General features: G+C 38.7%; 1 pseudogene; it reads right to left on the bottom strand.

Annotated features, from left to right (window-relative positions):
* Positions 1–8,868: 8,868 nt before the first annotated feature.
* On the bottom strand, positions 8,869–10,239 carry LOC129677247 (ADP/ATP translocase 2-like; annotated as a pseudogene).
* Positions 10,240–10,896: the final 657 nt, after the last annotated feature.

The raw sequence follows: 10,896 nt of genomic DNA, 5'->3' as shown, positions 1-10,896 counted from the left end.
AAGGAAGGAAGGAAGGAAGGAAGGAAGGAAGGAAGGAAGGAAGGAAGAAAAAGAGTTATAAAAAAATGAAAGAAAGAAAGCAGGCTGAGCAAAGTCATGTGAAGCAAGCCAGTAAGCAGCACCTTCAACTTCAGTTCCTGCCTCTAAGTTTCTGCCCTGCTTGAGTTCCTGTCCTGATTTCCTTTGATGGTGAACAGCCACGTGGATGCAGAAGTGTAAGAAGAGTAAACCTCTTCATTCCTAACTTGCTTTTTGGTCATGGTGTTTTAGTGTGGTAACAGCAACCCTAGCTAATATAGTTATCCAATGTCAAATGCTCCTTCCATGAAAATATACATACAAATAACATTATACAGAGACAAGTTGTTTAGGAATATTATATAAATATTATGTAATATGATGCTATATAATACACATAATAACAATATAAATATATTACTACTACTAATATTATTATTATTATACATAATTAGATCATATTTGCACATAATAATGATTAATTTAAAAGAGAAGCCATGAATTTGAAGGAGCAAAGATATATCTATGTCAGGAGAAAAGGCAAGGGAAACATTATATTATAATCCCCAAAACAAAAGAAAAGAAATGGAGGTTGCTTAATACCATAATGTTTGTGTTGCTGTTCACTCCCACTTGCCCTACTGGTTCATGGTCCTGGAAGGTACTATACAGATTACAGAAGGAGAAAAGTAGCTATCAGTCTCACCCAGCTACAAACCTTGAAAGCTGTAGTTAGGACATACCTGTTCTTTCGTAATGTGGAACTTCTGCTGCAGTTAATTTTTAATGAAAATACATCTTCATCCAAAGACTCTGAACTTTTGCTGGGCCTTGAAACTAAATTAATAATAAGCCTTAAGATCATTCAAGACTATGTACTTAACCTGTTATCCTACTGACTACTTCAACAAGTTTAACGTGAGATTTCTCTTGCAATTAACTTTTTGGTTTTGGTTTTTGGGCTTTTTTGTTTGTTTGTTTCTTCTGGTTTTGGTTTTTCATGACAGTGTTTCTCTGTGAAGCTTTGGCTGTCCTGGACTCACTTTGTAGACCAGAGTAGCCTCAAACTCACAGAGATCTGACTGCCTCTGCCTCTGCACTCTGCTGTAATCAACTTTTAAACCCTATGCTAAATGCATAGATTTAATCTTAAACTATGTACTTTTTATATCCATGATCCAGAAGAATGTACATGCACATGTGTGAATTATGGTAATCATCTCAAATTAGCCAACTTTAGATAGAATACAACTTTAAACAAGAAATAGCCCATAAACATTAAAAGCAACATATAGGTTGGGAACTTCTGTTTGTGTATTTGTGTGTTGTTCTCGGTCTGCTGGGGTTAGTTAAGGAACTTCTTCCCTTTGTAAAACAAAAACTTTGGTAAAGATCTCTACTTAGCTGAAAATTCAGGGTCGTTTTGATTTGCATCTCTCTGATGGCTAAGGATGTTGAGCATCTCTTTAAGTATTTCTCTGCCATTCTATATTCTACAGAGAATTCTCTGTTTAGCTCTATATTCCAATTTTAATTGGATTACTTGATTTATTGCCTTTTAACTTCTTGAGTTCTTTATATATTCTGGATATCAGCCCTCTGTCAGATGTGGGGTTGGTGAACATCCTTCCCCGGTCTGTTGGCTGTCATTTTGTTCTGACGACAGTGTCCTTTGCTTTACAAAAGCTTTTCAGTTTCATGAGATCCCATTTATTGATTGTTGCTCTTAGAGCCTGTGCTGTTGGTGTTTTGTTCAGGAAGTTGTCTCCTGTGCCAATGAGTTCAAGGGTATTCCCCACTTTTTCTTCTAACCGATTTAGAATATCTGGTTTTATGTTGAGGTCATTGATCTACTTGGACTTTAGTTTTGTGCAGGGTGAAAAATATGACTCTATTTTCATTTTTCTGTATGTAGACATCCAGTTGGACCAGGACCATTTGTTAAAGATGCTGTCTTTTTTCCATTGAATGGTTTTGGTTTCTTTGTCAAAAATCAAGTATTCATAGGTGTGTGGACTTATTTCTGGTGCTTCTATTCAGTTCCATTGATCCACTTTTCTGCTTCTATGCCAAAACCCTGAGATTTCACCTTACACCCATCAGAATGGCTAAGATCAAAAACTCAAGTGACAACACATGCTGGAGAGGTTGTGGAGAAAAGGGAACCATCTTCCATTGCTGGTGAGAATGTAAACTTGTACAACCACTTTGGAAATCAATCTGGCACTTTCTCAGACAATTAGGAATAGTGCTACCTCAAGATCCAGGTATACCACTTCTAGGCATATATCCAAAAGATGCTCAAGTACAGAACAAGGACATTTGCTCAACCATATTCGTAGCAGCTTTATTCATAATAGCCAGAACCTGGAAACAACCAACATGTCTATCAATGGAGGAATGGATATAGAAATTGTGGTACTTTTACACAATGGAATACTACTCAGCAATTAAAACAAGGAAATCATGAAATTTGCAGGCAAATGGTAGGATCTAGATAAGGTCATCCTGAGTGAGGTATCCCAGGAGCAGAAAGACACATGTGGTATATACTTCATTTATAAGTGAGTACTGGACCTGTAATATAGGATAAACATACTAAAATCTATATACCTAAAGAAGATAAACAAGAAAGAGCACCCTGGGTAAGATGATCAATCCCCACTTAGAAAGACAAATGGAATGGACATTGGAAGTAGGAGAAAACAAGTAACAGGACAGGAGACTACCACGGGCCTCTGAAAGACTCTACCTAGCAATGTGTCAAAGCAGATGCTGAGACTCATAACCAATCCTTCGGGAGAGTACATATGAAAGAAGAGGCAGTTAGTATGACCTGAAGAGGACAGGAGTTCCACATGGACCTAATATATCTGGACAGGGGGGTCTTTTATGAGACTGTATTTCTAAGCCAGGACCATGAATGGATATAACCTAGAATACCTGCTGGGATGTAGCCCATGGTAGCTCAGTATCCAAGTAGGTACTCTAGTAAGGGGAACAAGGACTATTTCTGACATGAACTCAGTGCTGGCTTTTTTACTCCGTCCCCCTTCCCCCAGGGAGGAGCAGCCTTGCTAGGCCACAGAGGAGAACATTGCAGCCAATCCTGAAGATACCTGATAAGCTAGGGTCAGATAGAAGGGGGATGAGGACCTCCCCTATCAGTGGACTTAGAGAAGGGCATGAGAGGAGATGAGGAAGGGAGGGTGGGATTGGGAGGGAATGAGGCTACAAAGTAAATAACCTGTGATTAGTATTAAAATTAAAATGTATATAAAAAAAAGATCTCTACGAAGAATTTCTCATCTCCTTCTCATAGGTTGTTTTCAAAAACAAAGCCTTTGTTAGTAACAGGCACAGATTCAAACTCACACATAAGCTCCGAGACAGAGGAACACTCAGGTATTGAAACAAGCAATAGGGACAGACAAAATACCCATACTTCAAGGTCAGTACCAACAGGGCAGTAACCACAAACTACGCACAGATGAAATCCACATGGAAAGAAGAAGATAATTCAAATCTGAGCTTGCTCTTGCTCAAGATAACCCAAGAGCAAGATGCTCTTTTTCTTTCCTTAATTCAACACTTTTACATTTTGATGCTCTTTCTGAGGTTTCTTTAATGTGCTAACTGATGCAAAGCAAAATCTCTGTTTCTGTGTGGTGATACCTGTCGTCATCTCGCGTAGCCAGGTAGACAGGTAATTTGTATAGTCGTTCTCTCCAGATGCTTTTTTTTTAAAAAAAAGTTATTTAGCATTAGTTACAAGTTAGATTTTAGTATGTATTGGTAAGAAAGGAGATTTGCAATGCTCTGTTTTTGGTGTGTTAACGTAAACTTCTCTGTCACTGTATTCACAACACATAGACATGGATTAAATTTGGTAGAGATTATTGATATAGCTTGGCTTTGGATATTAAATATTAACATGTGAAGAAATAATTTTGACTTTGGTGGTTAGTACTGGTTGGCATGATGGACGAGATACATCTGTATTGAATTTTTGCTATTGTGACTTCAGCACATCTTCGCACTTCCAGTGATGATCACATCAGATAGCCAGAAAGTTTGAGACATAAATGCTTATGGTGCACCTGATTATGCCAGGGAACCCTCCTAAACTCTGAAGATATGAAGGCCTCAGCTACTTTACAAAAAAGCAATTGCATCTAAACTCCCCTGTCAAGTGCCGATGGTGCTCATGGCTAGTATATACAAATCAGGTTCTGCTGATTCCATAAATTCATGACATTCCGCAAGGACTACAGTTCAGTAGAGGGATGCCCGGACACCTCTCTTTCTTATAAATATGGCACTAAGAAAGGTCAGAAAGTAAAAATCACAGGTTTGTGATTTGAACGAAATACCATCTCTAAAGTAAATGACTAACTGGTTTGACTTTAGGTGGAGTTTGCAGCGGCCTAACCTGAACATTTTACATTTATCTTCAATGCTGGAGCCTCTCTTTCTTTTCTTTTAAAAAAGAAGGGTGTTCACCTTGGGTATTAGGCATTTGTGAACACGATAACATTTCTTACTTTAAGCTAAAATGTGAATTATTTTTTCAAGAGTCTCTAGTTGACATTTAGATGTAAATCTTCTTTTCAAAGACCAAGCTGCTGGTATAAGATCAGTGCCCCAGATTCCACTGGGCACTTAAGGCCAAGGGAAATTCATGAAACTTATCCTCAGGCCTAAGAACCATAAAATTTTAAAGGAGTAAATTAATTGTGGAGATACTGAGGTTAATAAATATGGTACATCTTCTAGCAGCTCTATGGATGTAAGACACTGATCAAGGTCTGGAAGCCAAGAAGGACAAGCCAGTTCAGTAGTTTGGTTTGATGCAAATGGTCTTACAATAGAAGAACTTTCACTTAGTATCATTTTAAACAAAAATGTGAACAGAGAAGAATATGGTTTTGGATAATGGGTACTTTTGGCAAATAAGTTATAAATTTAAGAGTAAGTAAAGATGGGAATGTCTGGGTTATGACACAAAAGGAAATTGTTGAGATGTAGGAAAATAGGTACTACATATTGTGTTAGAGATGGGAGGTGACCAGCTTATGAAAAAGGATATCTTACTTATCCTTGATGGAATAAGCAAGGCAAAAATAGAAAAAACAGTAAGGAAAGGGCATGCATTAAGATAGAAGACTTGCTTTTCCCTGAGATAGTTTTCAGAGGTAGGTGTTTAAAGTCATGCTCTTTTGAAGCCCAGGTTGACCTTGAGCTACTAATTCAGCTACCTTCACCTCCTAAGTGCTGCAATTGTAAGCATGTACCATCATGCCATGGTTTCTAAGCTTTTACTTGAAAGAGTAAAACAGTAGTTAATCTCAAGACTACTTCAAGACTACTCTGAGGACAATTATATTGTTGAAAAAGCTGGTAATAGGTCAGAATTTTATTTTCATATATATATATATATATATGAAAATATATTAAAAATATATATATATATTTTTTTTTTCTCAGAAAGATTCAGTGACTTCAGTCATCATATCATTGGTCTGGTTATCTACTTACTTTTTTACTAATGAGGAAATCAGGAAAGATTGTATGACTTTATGAGTTAAAACTGTGTTTATAAAAAAAAAACAGAAGAAGAAGAAGAAACATGGGCTTTGTCTGGTCTCTCCTCTTTTCAACCATAACGGCCAATCAATGCCTCTATTTCAGGGCTTTGGAGTTTACTATAATTCCTCAGTTAGTATATCCTACCATTGGTTATGAAAGATTTTTTTATTTACTACAATTTATTCACTTTGTATCCCAGCTGTGGCCCCCTCTCTCATCCCCTCCCACAATACCACACTTCTCTCTCCCTCTTCTCCTATGCCTCTCCCCAAGACCACTGATAGGGGAGGTTCTCCTCTCCTTCCATCTGACCCTAGCCTATCAAGTCTAATCAGGACTGGCTATATTGTCTTCCCCTGGTACAGCTGCACTTCCCACCCCCCCAGGGGGAGGTGATTAAAGAGCCAGCCACTGAGTTCATGTCAGAGGCAGCTTTTGCTCCACTTACTACAGAAGCCACATGGGGGCTGAGCTGCCATGGGCTACATTTGAGTAAGGAGTCTAGAGAGGGCCCTAGGGAAGTTGCTCAATCCTTACTCAGAAAGCAAGTGTAATGGACATCAGAAGAGGGAGAAAACAGGAAACAGGACTGGGGCCTACCAGAGGACCTCTGAAAGACTCTACCCAGCAGGGTATCAATGCAGATGCTAAAACTCTTAGCCAAACTTTGGGCAGAGTGCAGAGAATCTTATGAAAGAAGGAGGAGATAGTAAGACCTGAAGGGGTCAGGAGCGCCACAAGGAGAGAAACAGAATCAAAAAATCTGGGCCGAAGGGTCCTTTCTGATACTCTAACCAAGGACCATGCATGAAAGACTACCTGTAATGCTATGAAAGTGGTAACTACCAAATGAAACACGCAGACTAAGAGAGTTAGTAAATTTCTTAAAACAGAAATTTCAGATTATAAAACAATAAAATGAATCTAAATGCATTGAGTTTATCAAGTGTGTCCAACATTTGTGCCAGACTGCTGTCATCTGAGAAGTTTACACTTAGAGCCACACTAGAGTGGCACACACACTAACATATTAGAAAAATATCTCATAATGTTTGTCCTAGTTAACACTGTCAACTTGGCAAGCCTAGAATCACCTTAAAAATGTCCCATTTTAGTAATTGTTTTCATCCAGTCAGCCTGTGGGCATGTCGATGAAGGACTGTCTGGACTATTCATGGGTGGAGCCGGGTCTCATCCATTGCTAGGCATATTGTCATGTGCTGTGAAACAGTTAGCTACATGACTATTTAAACCCCAGAAAGCATCCCAGCAACAGCATGTCTCCGTGCTGTTCTCAGCAACTACTTAGGTTCTGGCCTTGACGTCTTTCAATGATAGATTGTGACTTGAAAGTCACACACTAAATAAATCCTTACCGTTCTGAAGTTGCTTTGGTCAGACTATTTTATCACAGCAGCAGAAAGGAAACTGGAACGATGCTTAAAGAATTTCACAGTTCTGTGTGGGGACTCCTTCCCAACCCTGTTGGAGCACACTTGACCTGGCTGCCACAGGGTGAATGAGTGCAAGACAGACTATAGCCGTGACCTGTGAGGCTGAGGGGATGACCTAAGCAGGGCAACGGGGAATGCTGAAATAATATATAAACGCAGAAAAACACCAGAATTGGGTTGATTGTGCAGAGATACACCAAAAAGCAGCCACAAAACTCTGTATGATTGTTTGACAGATATTTTACACATGACTCCAGATGAGTTTAGTGTATATAGCTGAACAAGGAGCAGATTTACCTAATTCTGGCAGGGCTTTCCTACATAGGAGAAGTCTCAGGCTGTAAACTTTAGGGAGGGGGAAGATTTGGTAGATACTCCTCTGCACACAATATCTGTACATGACTGGAGAAAGACTTGCCATATCCCTGACTCTGATTCAGGGAAGGCATTGCCATTCCTGTGGTTATGAGGCACTGACATCCTTGACATGACTGTCTTTGTATCAACAACATTCATTCATTTAGGATTTTACCACTATCCATGGAATGTCAGCAACTCTCATATTAATTATTTCATCCATATTTAAAAAATATAATTGTATTTACATTGATGGATATATTAAAAGACAGTATCAGTCTCAGAAAAAACCTTAGTATAATGTTAACCTTTTTGTTGCAAATAAAACACAGTTAATCATAGTTACAGGGTATTAAAAATTGTATGATTATTATATGCAGAATTTTAGAAATGAAAAGCATAAGTCATCAACTCATGAAACAGACTTCTTGAAAAATTATGGCTCAGGTGACAAAAGATAAATGAGAACATAGCTATTTCTATGGCTTTGTAAAAATCTATATCAAGATTTTATTTTTTGTTTTGTTTTTTGTTTTCAGATATTTTTTATTTCTTTAGTTTTTATTATCAGGAGTGATTGAAATAAAAAATATAATTGAGTCCCATCATTATTGTCATTATGGAAATGCCTTTAAGAGAAAACTGCTCAGATAAATATTATTGCTACCCACTTTTCAACTGCTCAGTAGTTACCATTAACAAAACAGACCAGCCCAGAGAATCTGTCCGGAATGCGCAAGATATGGTATATTATACAACATGCCTGTCCACCTGAGACATAATTATGTGTAGTTCTTGATCTCATCATACAAGACAAGCACAGAGGCACCACCATTGCCCCCAAGAACTTTGGATCATGAACCCTTGAAAAACTACTTGGAGAAGGTGAAAACAAGACAGAAGTCTTCCACAGAGGGCTCTGAAAGACTCTACCCATCAGGGTATCAATGCAGATATTGAGACTCATAGCCAAACTTTGGGCAGACTGCAGGGAATCTCATGAAAGAAGGTAGAGATAGAAAGAGCTGGAGGGGACAACAGAAACAATAAATCTGGGCCCAGGGGTCTTTTCTGAGACTGATACTCCAACCAAGGATTGTGCATGGAGATAAACTAGAACCCCTGTACAGATGTAGCCCAAGACATCTCAGTCGTAAAGTGGGTTCCATAGTAAGGGGAACTCAGTGGCTTGCTCTTTGATCACCTCCCTCTGGGGGTTGGGGAGAGGCCAGCCTTACCAGGCCACAGAGGAAGACAATGCAGTCAGTCCTGATGAGACTTGATGGACTAGGGTCAGATTAAAGGGGAGAAGGACCTCGCCTAACACTGGACTGGGGGAGAAGCAAGGGAGGAGAATAGGGAGGGAGGGCAGGATTGAGGGGGAATGAGGGAGGGGGATACAGCTGGGATACGAAGTGAATAAATTGTTATAAATTAAAAAAAAATAAAGATAGGACATCAGAGCAGCAACAGCAGTGACAGACTGTGCAATCATCCAGCCTATGAAGATGTTAGAATTCTCAGCATCTGGAAGCATTACATTTGCAGTGTCATAGATATTTAAGTAGGCCACTCAGTAGTGGTAACGCTCTGTACTGACACATTAAAGCCTTGCTACAGGCCCTTAATCCCATCTGATTTGTAGAGCTTAACCAGGCAGTCACCAAGGCTTTTAAATTCCCTTTCAACTCCAGCTTTGCCCACATCAGCTGCTAGACAGGTACTGGCAAATTCAAGAGGGTACACAACGCACAAAGATGTGGCCCCAGTGGTAACACCTGATGCCAGGATTCCTGCAAAGTAGTGACCAAACTGGGTCCTCTTGTCCACACCACCCAGAAAGATCCTCTTGTATTTATCTTTGAAGGCAAAGTTGAGAGCCTGGCTGAGGAAGTATCTGATAACATTGTCTAAGTTACCATGCCAGAAGGACAGGACTCCCTATTCGCTAGGGATATGAACTGATCAGTCTATAATGCCCTTCTGTGGCTTATCTGCTGTGACTTGCTTGCTGGCATGCTGTTCGTGCAGCAGCAGCTTGACCCACTTGATAGGCATTACTGCTGTCTCGGACATGTCCACGGCCACTCCACCAGCCAGAAGTCTTTGGCAAAGGACACAGTTGCATCTGTCAAGCTGAAAAAAAAAAAAAAAAGAAAAGAAAAAAAAGGGAGGCAGGTGACTGCGGGGCAGGACTGGGTTCACAATTCCTGGACTCTGGGGGCAGTATCAAGATTTTATATTTTAGGTTTCAGATATATCAACTATGATTCAAAGTGCAGAGTGTACCTTCAATTATCTTACAACTTGCTTGAGAGTATCTGTCGAATGTCAGAGTCCAATAACTATGACCCACTAACATTTAATAGAGTTTGAGTAACATGCTATTCTAAGCTAAGTAGTATTATGTTCAGTTTTAAACTTTCATAGTCTATAAATTACTCACAAAACATATCACTGGTAAGTAGACAAAGGCGTCTGGGCACAATTATTTACTTGATAAATTGTTCATGCATTAGCAGAGCAGCAGGTATGTGGTCTTATGCTAAAACTATGAACTCTAACCATCTGCCTTCGCTATGTTTCTAAGGAAACTGCCCATGTGCCCAGAAATGATCAATTCTGGATTGTTCTGAAGGTCATCTGAGAATAACACAGGATTGTGATTCTCTAAGGAGGCTTTCAGGGTCATCTAATTTGGTCCTTGTGGTTATTAATAAATCACCAAAGCGTAATGAATGTTGGGAGACTGAGAGACCTGTCTGGGCAAAAGGATGATGACATTCCCAGGAGGTGGACTTGCCCCTACAGCCACAGCCATTGTGTTACAAATTACATTAACTTTTTTTCTTGATTATTTTTGTAGCTAATGCATTAGAAAATACAGGTTATTATAATAAACATGTAGCTTAGTTTGGGAATCTCAAAATACTTGGCTCAAGCTTTCTTCCTTATCCTTTACCATAGGGCAGATGAAAATGAATAGAAAATAAGATTTGAGAGACTTCAACTAATTAAAGAATTATTTAGTATTTGTGATGACTTATCGATAAAGATTCACTGGCAATACCCGCTAAAGGTTGATTTGTAAATGTTTTTTTCCTATTAAGTAGACATAAAAGCTTTGAAGAAAAACAAAATGAGTCACTTTTCTCAGGGGTAACATTTTATGTAGCAATTTATTTCTGTTAAAATTGTTACTGAACTAGTCCTTAAGCAGAAATTATGTAGTAATTGAAAACAAAATGGGAATAAAAGAAAAAACCCAACTGTTTAATAGTGATAATGTATGGATCTTTGGAAAACGCAATGCTGTAGAAAATCAAAACTGTTTATATTCTAGTCATATGATTCATTTAGCACCACAGTATTAAATGATGAGCATAATTTTTAGAATTAATGTTTATTCAATGCATATGAATTATCAGTTATATTTTCTGGAAAAATTACCATTCATATCAATGCAAATGTTAGAATT

Source organism: Psammomys obesus, unplaced genomic scaffold (genome assembly GCF_907164565.1).
Source record: "Psammomys obesus unplaced genomic scaffold, mPsaObe1.curated_primary_1811, whole genome shotgun sequence".
In the NCBI taxonomy this organism is placed as follows: Eukaryota; Metazoa; Chordata; class Mammalia; order Rodentia; family Muridae; genus Psammomys; species Psammomys obesus.
Note: the sequence above shows the minus strand (reverse complement) of the source record. Positions and strands in the feature narration are given on the sequence as shown.